A 12,191-nucleotide genomic window follows, 5' to 3' on the forward strand; every position below is an offset into this window, starting at 1 on the left:
TAAACACTTTCCAGATTGAAAGCAGTCTACCAAAATAGCCATGTTTATGTTACTAACTCAATCTGTTTTAGATAGCAAAGTTTACTCACTTATGATATATAGGTATTGTTCACAGTCACATTATGATGTCAATCCTTATTAGTATTATGATTTGTTGGTTTTCTAGAATGTAATATTTTATTTGTAACCGTTGATGATTTGACTTGTTCACCAGTTTGAATTAATATACCATCCCATCTTAAAAGACAGCTGGGATTATGTTAGAAATGGAATAATAAGATATGTGCATATTACATAGCTAGCCAATGGAACAGTATATACGCACTGTGCATACAGAATGTACCAACCTTTTAGCTAACCACGAGCATACCAGAATTGCTTAATAATTTACCTTTCCCTCTTCTGTCGTTGAAAGTATATGATTCTATATAATATATTATCACACTTACTGTTTGTTTACTTATGACATGTTAAATGGTTTAATTAGGTTTGCCATCTTTTTCTCTCTGATGTATAACCTCATCTTCACCTTGCTAACCTCTAGAACACGACTCGACATTGATTTAAACATTTCTGACAACACATAACCAACAATTTATGCCCCCACACAACACCAGAAATACCATGACACCTAGAAAATTACACCCCTAGACTTGCATGCTAAGCAGCCGACTGGCTCCCTACGCCACAAGCCAAAAAGAACCATTTTGAACCAGAATGTCCTTTTCCATATGGACCCTATAGACCGGGAACTACACTGTTTATAACATAAGAAACACACCCCTCAACGACCCCTAGGAGACAAGGCTCTTTCCTCTCCCTTTTCATTAGTAACCGTACTCACCTCTCAGTAGGTAGGTTACGAGAAACACTCTTCACTACTGAACCTGTAGAAACTTCTCTCCTCTTATTCTCTCTCTCAGATACCCCTTCTACCACCTATTCATTTTTCTACTACACTAACTTACATTTAACCTCTTCTACTCCTCCCATTCACCCTTCCCACCTTTCCTCAACCATCTCTCCCCCCCTTCCTTCCCCCTTTTTTTTTTTTTTTTTTTTAATAATGGCATGTAAAACCCTTAAATTCATAACCATTAACGCTAAGGGTTTGAATAGCCCCACGAAATGTTGCATTGTATTGAAAGACCTCAATAGATTAGGTGGGGATATTGTCCTCTTACAAGAGTCCCACTTCAAGAAAGGCCACGAACCAAAGTGGCACAACAAGGACTACCCCACTGCCTTCTTTGCCTCCGGCCCTAATAAAAAGAATGGTGTAGGTATTTTAATTAAAAGATCTATACCATTTCAATTGATACACACAGACAAAGACCAGGAAGGCAGGTTTGTCATTGTCCATGGGCTACTATATGGACGCCCGATCACAATTGTAAACACCTATTTCCCTAACAAAGACCAAAAGACATTTATGAAACACCTATCTAATCACATAATGGACCAGAAGAAAGGCCCACTCATCATGGGTGGGGACTTTAACACCCCTATGGACCCTAAACTAGACACATCAGGGGGCAGTTCTACTATACCTAAAAGAGACCTCAAGTGTATTAACCATCTCCTCAGAGACTTGGCTGTCCATGACGTATGGAGGCTATCTAACCCGACTAGAAAAGACTACACCTTTTTTTCTCACCCCCATGGGGTGTACTCCCGATTAGATTACTTCTTTGCAGACCCACTAATTTTATCCACAATAAAAATGACTAAAATCTTACCTATCACCTGGTCAGACCACGCACCAGTCTTGTGCGTGGTAGAATGGCCAGAAACACCTCTTGCCCCATTCCAATGGCGACTAGATGATCACTTATTGGATGACCCTCTGGTCAGAGTAGACCTAGAGAAAGCCATTCCAGAGTATTTCCAAATTAACAAAATTAACGTGACCTCAGAAGTGAACAGATGGGAAGCACACAAATGTGTGATCAGAGGGATCCTGATTAAACACAAAGCTAGAATACGCAAATTACATAGAGAAAAATATAATGATTTGCTACACAGTCTGTCAGAGGCAGAAAGAGCTCATAAACAGAAACCGGAGAATACAACCCTTCTAGATCTATTAGCACAAGCCCGTACAAAGGTTAGAGACTTTCTTCACCTAGATCAGCAAAAGCAAACTCTAGCACTCAAACAGCACTATTACACATATGGGAATAAAGCGGGCCGCTTACTCGCTAGATCCCTCAAGCGTAAACACTTAAAATCATATATTCTCACTTTAACAGACAAAAAGGGACACACTAAGACTGACAGCTTTAGTATTGCAGAAACCTTTAGAAAATATTATGAGACTCTATATAACATTGCCAAACCCTCAGCTGTTAGTAATCAAGACCATAGGTATCAGGGATCCCCCGACGTACATAAATATGTCTCTGACTTGGAACTTCCCCACTTAGACTCAACAGACTCAGCATCACTAGACCACCCTATCACGTGCGAGGAAGTCTTACTAGCCATAAAACACACCCCAGTAGGAAAGAGTCCTGGACCTGACGGTTTCGGTAGTAAATACTACAGAATGTACTCTGCTGACTTAACACCCCATATCACACAATTATTTAATGTAATTGATGAAGTGGGTGGCTTCTCCAAGCATATGCTTGAAGCATACATCACGGTCCTACCCAAACCGGGTAAACCGCCTACAAAACCTGAAAATTTTAGACCAATTTCCCTGCTTAATGCAGATGTAAAAATTTATGCTAAAATCCTTGCAGACAGACTTAATAGGATACTACCTAAGTTAGTGAACCCTGATCAAGTAGGTTTTGTACCAGGTCGCGAAGCAAAAGACAACACGCTGAGGATACTCCAACTAATCTCATATGCCCGAAACAAACAGATCCCTATGATTTTGGTCTCCACAGACGCCGAGAAGGCCTTTGACAGGGTCAATTGGGGCTTTCTCGGCTCTGTTCTACAACACATGAACATTAGTAGCAAATTTATTTCCAAGATATTCGCACTATACTCTAATCCCACAGCTAAGGTGAGAGTTAACGACATCCTATCAGATCCCTTCCAGATCACTAACGGGACAAGGCAGGGTTGCCCTTTGTCCCCAATCCTATTCGCCCTTTCCGTGGAAGCATTGGCTCACAAAATTAGGCAGAACCCCCAGATTAGTGGCATCAAAATTAATGACTCAGAACATAAATTGGCATTATATGCCGACGATATTTTGTTTATGCTAACCGACCCAGAGATCTCTTTGACAACATTACTTGACGAATTTGGCGTATATGGTAGATTCTCTAATTTCCATCTAAATGCTTCCAAATCGGAAATTTTAAATATTAATGCACCCTTGGAAACTATACTCAAAATAAAATCTGACAGTCCCCTGGTCGTCCAACCCCACAAAATGAAGTACCTCGGTATACATCTGACAGCAGACCCAAAAGACCTATTCACACACAATTACAAACCATTACAAGAACAAATCACAGCTGATTTATCCAGCTGGAGCAACAAACAGATCTCATGGCTGGGTAGAGTTCAAGTAGTTAAAATGACCATCTTACCTCGCATCCTGTATGTATTACAAACACTACCTACTCCATTACCCAGACACTACATAACAAATCTCCAAGAGATCATAGGACAATACATTTGGCAAAAAATTAGGCCACGCATCCCAAAAGCTACTATGTTCCTCCCTAGACACAGAGGGGGGCTGGGGGTACCAAACATAGAAATCTACAGACAGGCAACAATTCTGCAACGCCTGGTGGAGTGGTGTTATAACTCAACAGATAAACGGTGGATCCAACTTGATAGAACAATTCTAAACTCAGAAAATATGGGAATATGGGCTTGGATCTCTCCAAAACTAAGACCCATAGAAATTTCAAAATATCCTCTGTGGAGCGAACTATTCCTAGTGTGGGACAAACTCCTTAAAACATCCAACCACCTCTCCACCACGCTCTCCCCAATGACGCCATACAGGAACAACCCTGACTTACCGACCGTAGGCTTTCCCCCCCCGCCCAGCCCCTCTCCACACATACAAGAACTCACCTTAAAAAGTATACTAGAAGGAGGCAAACTGATACAAAGGGAAAACTTAGTAAGCTCTGGAGGGGGTCCTCCCCCTCCATGGTTCGCTTACACACAATTAGCACACTTTGTTCAAACACATAAGAAAAGAGAAGAATTCAACCGCCCCCTAACTAGATTCGAAAATTTATGTTCCCAACAAACCCAACCCAGACATATTATATCTAAACTGTACAATATGCTACTGACCAACAGTGGCAAAGCATATCCTTCCTTCACCCACAAGTGGGCTAAAGACCTAGAAAGAGAAATCAGCCAGGAGGCATGGGACCATGCCTTACAATGCCATAAAGAAGCCACAATCTCCTCTAACATTATGGAAATTAATTTCAAACTACTGGCGAGGTGGTACCTTACACCAGCCAGAATACGTCATATATACAAAAAGAGCAGCGGCAGATGTTGGAGGGGCTGTGGGGAAGAGGCAGACTTAGTACATATTTGGTGGTCATGTAGGGATATGGAGAGTTTCTGGTCTGGGATATTCTCCGAAATAGACACTAAACTTAACATCCAATTACAAAAAGATCCAGGCATCCTTATCTATCTAGACATCCCTAAAATCCGAAGTAAACCTAAAAAACTCCTACTATATATTATGTTAAATAGCGCCAAACTCCTTATACCACAAAGATGGAAATCAAACGTGGTTCCCTCACTTGAGAATTGGAAAGAGCAGGTCTCCTCCATGCTTCAGATAGAGAGGTATCAACATATGAAAAACGGTACAATGGAAATACATGAGGCAATGATGGAACTATGGAATCCATCTATGGCCTCCTGCCATGGTTAAGTGGAACCAATAATGGACAACCTATGCCCCTTTAAACTGAATAATTTTCTACTTTAATCCCTTTTTTTTTTTTTTTTTTTCCCCTTCTCTCCCCTCTCTCCCCCTCCTCCCCCATGACCCTCCCACTCCACTTCTTTCCTCCTCCTCTATCCTCCCCCATCCCCATCCTCCTCCTCTCTATCTTTCTCTTCCCACACTTATACCTTTGCTGATACTTTTTCCTTGATATACCTACATTTTGCACTCACAGAAGACTTATCAAAATAGTTATTTAAGAATTGTTATATGAATAACTAATGAATAGTTAACCTGTTAAGCTATAACTTATTATTATGTTAATGTTTACAATAGAAAATTGAAAACTGAGCTTTGGAAAAACCAAAGAGGACAAAAAGACACGGACTTCTAAATCAATAAGATAATGTTGATTGTAATGTATAACATGTAAATCTGAAACAGTCTGTACCTCTGTATTATCTTTTATTGTATGTTATAACTTTCCTTTATGCTCAATAAAAACTATTAAAATAATAAAAAAAAACAACATAATTTATGTAAGAACTTACCTGATAAATTCATTTCTTTCATATTAGCAAGAGTCCATGAGCTAGTGACGTATGGGATATACATTCCTACCAGGAGGGGCAAAGTTTCCCAAACCTCAAAATGCCTACAAATACACCCCTCACCACACCCACAAATGAGTTTAACGCATAGCCAAGAAGTGGGGTGATAAGAAAAAAGTGCGAAAGCATAAAAAATAAGGAATTGGAATAATTTTGCTTTATACAAAAAAATCATAACCACCACAAAAAGGGTGGGCCTCATGGACTCTTGCTAATATGAAAGAAATGAATTTATCAGGTAAGTTCTTACATAAATTATGTTTTCTTTCATGTAATTAGCAAGAGTCCATGAGCTAGTGACATATGGGATAATGACTACCCAAGATGTGGATCTTCCACGCAAGAGTCACTAGAGAGGGAGGGATAAAATAAAGACAGCCAATTCCGCTGAAAATAATCCACACCCAAAATAAAGTTTAAATCTTATAATGAAAAAAACTGAAATTATAAGCAGAAGAATCAAACTGAAACAGCTGCCTGAAGTACTTTTCTACCAAAAACTGCTTCAGAAGAAGAAAACACATCAAAATGGTAGAATTTAGTAAAAGTATGCAAAGAAGACCAAGTTGCTGCTTTGCAAATCTGATCAACCGAAGCTTCATTCCTAAACGCCCAGGAAGTAGAAACTGACCTAGTAGAATGAGCTGTAATCCTTTGAGGTGGAGTTTTACCCGACTCGACATAAGCAAGATGAATTAAAGATTTTAACCAAGATGCCAAAGAAATGGCAGAGGCCTTCTGACCTTTCCTAGAACCGGAAAAGATAACAAATAGACTAGAAGTCTTTCGGAAATTCTTAGTAGCTTCAACATAATATTTCAAAGCTCTAACTACATCCAAAGAATGCAATGATCTCTCCTTAGAATTCTTAGGATTAGGACACAATGAAGGAACCACAATTTCTCTACTAATGTTGTTAGAATTCACAACCTTAGGTAAAAATTTAAAAGAAGTTCGCAACACCGCCTTATCCTGATGAAAAATCAGAAAAGGAGACTCACAAGAAAGAGCAGATAATTCAGAAACTCTTGTAGCAGAAGAGATGGCCAAAAGAAACAAAACTTTCCAAGAAAGTAAATTAATATCCAGCGAATGCATAGGTTCAAACGGAGGAGCTTGAAGAGCCCCCAGAACCAAATTCAAACTCCAAGGAGGAGAGATTGACTTAATGACAGGTTTTATACGAACCAAAGCTTGTACAAAACAATGAATATCAGGAAGATTAGCAATCTTTCTGTGAAAAAGAACAGAAAGAGCAGAGATTTGTCCTTTCAAGGAACTTATAGACAAACCTTTATCCAAACCATCCTGAAGAAACTGTAAAATTCTCGGAATTCTAAAAGAATGCCAGGAAAAATGATGAGAAAGACACCAAGAAAAGTAAGTCTTCCAGACTGTATAATATATCTCCCTAGATACAGATTTACGAGCCTGTAACATAGTATTAATCACAGAGTCAGAGAAACCTCTTTGACTAAGAATCAAGCGTTCAATCTCCATACCTTTAAATTTAAGGATTTGAGATCCTGATGGAAAAAAGGACCTTGTGACAGAAGGTCTGGTCTTAACGGGAGAGTCCACGGTTGGCAAGAGGCCATCCGGACAAGATCTGCATACCAAAACCTGTGAGGCCATGCTGGAGCCACCAGCAGAACAAACGAGCATTCCTTCAGAATCTTGGAGATTACTCTTGGAAGAAGAACTAGAGGCGGAAAGAGATAGGCAGGATGATACTTCCAAGGAAGTGACAATGCATCCACTGCTTCCGCCTGAGGATCCCTGGATGTGGACAGATACCTGGGAAGTTTCTTGTTTAGAGGAGAAGCCATCAGATCTATTTCTGGAAGTCCCCACATCTGAACAATCTGAAGAAATACCTCTGGGTGAAGAGACCATTCGCCCGGATGTAACGTTTGGCGACTGAGATAATCCGCTTCCCAATTGTCTATACCTGGGATATGAACCGCAGAAACTAGACAGGAGCTGGATTCCGCCCATACCAGTATTCGAGATACTTCTTTCATAGCCAGAGGACTGTGAGTCCCTCCTTGATGATTGATGTATGCCACAGTTGTGACATTGTCTCCAACCATGATCTTGAAGAAACAACACAAGTCGATTCGTATGAGATTCTGCTAAATGTGAAGACTGAGCAAGTACCAAGATATCGTCCAAATAAGGAAATGCCACAATACCCTGTTCTCTGATTACAGACAGAAGGGCACCGAGAACCTTTGTAAAAATTCTTGGAGCTGTTGCTAGGCCAAACGGCAGAGCCACAAACTGGTAATGCTTGTCTAGGAAAGAGAATCTCAGAAACTGATAGTGATCTGGATGAATCGGAATATGCAGATATGCATCCTGTAAATCTATTGTGGACATATAATGCCCTTGCTGAACAAAAGGCAGGATAGTCCTTATAGTTACCATTTTGAATGTTGGTATCCTTACATATTGATTCAATATTTTTAGATCCAGATTCGCTGGATTTACTGGGACACGGGAAAGAAAAAATCTCTTTGCAGGAGGCCTTATCTTGAAGCCAATTCTGTACCCTTCTGAAACAATGTTCTGAATCCAAAGATTGTGAATTGAATTGATCCAAATTTCTTTGAAAAAACGTAATCTGCCCCCTACCAGCTGGGCTGGAATGAGGGCCGCACCTTCATGTGGACTTGGGAGCTGGCTTTGGTTTTCTAAAAGGCTTGGATTTATTCCAGACTGGAGATGGTTTCCAAACTGATACCGCTCCTGTGGGTGAAGGATCAGGCTTTTGTTCCTTATTGTGACGAAAGGAACGAAAACGATTATTAGACCTAAATTTACCTTTAGATTTTTTATCCTGTGGTAAAAAAGTTCCTTTCCCTCCAGTAACAGTTGAGATAATAGAATCCAACTGAGAACCAAATAATGTATTACCCTGGAAAGAAAGGGAAAGCAAAGTTGACTTAGAAGACATATCAGCATTCCAAGTTTTAAGCCATAAAGCTCTTCTAGCTAAAATAGCTAGAGACATATACCTGACATCAACTCTAATGATATCAAACATGGCATCACAAATAAAGTTATTAGCATGCTGAAGAAGATTAACAATGCTATGAGAATTATGATCTGCTACTTGTTGCGCTAAAGCTTCTAACCAAAAAGTTGAAGCTGCAGCAACATCCGCTAAAGATATAGCAGGTCTAAGAAGATTACCTGAACATAAGTAAGCTTTTCTTAGAAAGGATTCAATCTTCCTATCTAAAGGATCCTTAAAGGAAGTACTATCTGCCGTAGGAATAGTAGTACGTTTAGCAAGAGTAGAGATAGCCGCATCAACTTTAGGGGTTTTGTCCCAAAACTCTAATCTGTCAGATGGCACAGGATATAATTGCTTAAAACGTTTAGAAGGAGTAAATGAATTACCCAAATTATTCCATTCCCTGGAGATTACTTCAGAAATAGCATCAGGGACAGGAAAAACTTCTGGAATAACTACAGGAGATTTAAAAACCTTATTTAAACGTTTAGATTTTTAGTATCAAGAGGACCAGAATCCTCTATTTCTAATGCAATTAAGACTTCTTTAAGTAAAGAACGAATAAATTCCATTTTGAATAAATATGAAGATTTATCAGCATCAACCTCTGAGACAGAATCCTCTGAACCCGAACCATTATCAGAATCAGAATGATGATGTTCATTTAAAAATTCATCTGAAAAATGAGAAGTTTTAAAAGACCTTTTACGTTTACTAGAAGGAGGAATAACAGACATGGCCTTCTTAATGGATTTAGAAACAAAATCTCTTATGATAACAGGAACACTCTGATTATTAGATGTTGACGGAACAGCACCAGGTAATGTAACATTACTAAAGGAAATATTATCTGCATTAACAAGTTTGTCATGACATTCATTACAAACAACAGCTGGAGGAACAGATACCACAAGTTTACAGCAGATACACTTAACTTTGGTCGATCCAGCACCAGGCAGCGTTTTTCCAGAAGTATCTTCTGACTCAGTGTCAATCTGGGACATCTTGCAATATGTAATAGAAAAAACAACATATAAAGCAAAATTGATCAAATTCCTTAAATGACAGTTTCAGGAATGGGAAAAAATGCCAGTGAACAAGCTTCTAGCAACCAGAAGCAATAAATAATGAGACTTAAATAATGTGGAGACAATAGTGACGCCCATATTTTTTAGCGCCAAAAAAGACGCCCACATTATTTGGCGCCTAAATGCTTTTGGCGGCAAAAATGACGCCACATCCGGAACGCCGACACTTTTGGCGCAAAAAACGTCAAAAATGACACAACTTCCGGCGACACGTATGACGCCGGAAACAGAAATTTTTTTTTGCGCCAAAAAAGTCAGCGCCAAGAATGACGCAATAAAATGAAGCATTTTCAGCCCCCGCGAGCCTAACAGCCCACAGGGAAAAAAGTCAAATTTTAAGGTAAGAAAATTTTTTATTCATATGCATTATCCCAAATATGAAACTGACTGTCTGAAATAAGGAATGTTTGAACATCCTGAGTCAAGGCAAATAAATGTTTGAATACATATATTTAGAACTTTATATAAAAGTGCCCAACCATAGCTTAGAGTGTCACAGAAAATAAGACTTACTTACCCCAGGACACTCATCTACATGTAGTAGAAAGCCAAACCAGTACTGAAACGAGAATCAGTAGAGGTAATGGTATATATAAGAGTATATCGTCTATCTGAAAAGGGAGGTAAGAGATGAATCTCTACGACCGATAACAGAGAACCTATGAAATAGACCCCGTAGAAGGAGGTCATTGAATTCAAATAGGCAATACTCTCCTCACATCCCTCTGACATTCACTGCACGCTGAGAGGAAAACCGGGCTCCAACCTGCTGCGGAGCGCATATCAACGTAGAATCTAGCACAAACTTACTTCACCACCTCCATAGGAGGCAAAGTTTGTAAAACTGATTTGTGGGTGTGGTGAGGGGTGTATTTTTAGGCATTTTGAGGTTTGGGAAACTTTGCCCCTCCTGGTAGGAATGTATATCCCATATGTCACTAGCTCATGGACTCTTGCTAATTACATGAAAGAAATGTTTAATTATGTGTAGTTAAAACTTTAACTTATACATTCATTATTTATTTTGTTCTCCTTTCCTGTAATTTAACTCAGAAGTGTTGGGTTTTCTAAATTCCACTAAGTTTCTGTAAAGTAATGTGTGCCGCCATGTTTGAACTTAAGTTGACCCTTATCTGTTGTCCCTGCTGAATACTATTAGGGACAGATATAAAACAGGCAATAAAAGAAGGGATTCACGCAGCTTTGTTTGCACAAGCAGAGATAAATAGAAAACTATTTTAAACACCCATTACTTTATAGAAAACAAAACCTTTACACTTATATTTTCAATATTTAAACAACTAATATAATTGTAAAAATACATCTACATATTAGTCTAATCTTTGCTTTGAACACATCATTATGTCTAGCGTGTATTTACTGTTTTTGTTTTTCAAAATTGTTTTATTGAACATTTTTGCATAAATAAACAAATAATCATTGAACATAGATGTATACAAAGGGTTGATCAAGAAAGGGAATAAACACATAGAGATGTATACAATGTATCACGGTATAGAAAATATTTGCATGGATACTTTTTGCTGTATCCAACCATTTATCAAACACTGATGGTATGTAACATTATCAACAAAATTCTATAAAGTATCCATTAGGAGAACGCCTAATATGAACCTTGGTATTATCAAACATAATTACATATGACATTCTCAACTTGTATTACATTCTCAATTTATATAGTTAGGCTACTAAAAGTTTTATAGTAGCTAGTTCAAATACAAATAATAAAATGTCCTGATATTGTAATAACAATGGATATTAAACGTATAGACACACATTGAAAAAAAGGGCGAAATTCAATAGGATTTATTTTCCAATGCTTACGAAGTAAGCTCATAGGTGTAAAGAAGTGGGTAGGACTTCCTCTATAGGATATATTTTCCTTTGTCTACGGAGTAAGCACAATGGTATAAGAGGGAGGGGGAAAAATGGGGAAGGGGGCACGGAGCCGAAAGATAAAATTTTAAGGCTGGGTTGGCAAATAGTATATATCTCATTATAAGGAGAAATAAGAACTGTGCATGAAGTTTTAACCACATAAGGTACTCAAGTAGATGTATCACCCTTCTAGGATTTTGTTGCCACTAAACTAATATGGGGAAGGGATGTGAGTTGTATCTCCCCTCAGGGATTGCTGTCACCACTGGACGGAGACGGAGAATGGGTATTGGATATGACCCACTCTGACTCGCAGAGTGGAAAAGGGTGAGGGGAGATATCTTTCTTGTTTTTGTAAATATAACTTTTCTCAAGGTGTTGAAGAAATACTAACATTCAATATATTACAATTTCCAAACATATCATGTAACCAAATGTGTAGATGATATACAATAACACAACTATGTCAAGACATGGTACCCTGTAGGAAATATTGCTGATTCATGTAATTTGCTAACTTATAGGAATGTTTCAGAACATAACCGTCTGCTTAAAGACAGGTCTCATCTGGAATCGTAAAGGTCTCATAGAAGGACTATAAGAGCTATGATAGTGGCCAATATATATAAATGTATTCTAGGGTAAGAAAAAATTACTACATTATAGAGATT

The sequence above is a fragment of the Bombina bombina genome, chromosome 9, assembly GCF_027579735.1.
Source record: "Bombina bombina isolate aBomBom1 chromosome 9, aBomBom1.pri, whole genome shotgun sequence".
NCBI lineage: Eukaryota > Metazoa > Chordata > Amphibia > Anura > Bombinatoridae > Bombina > Bombina bombina.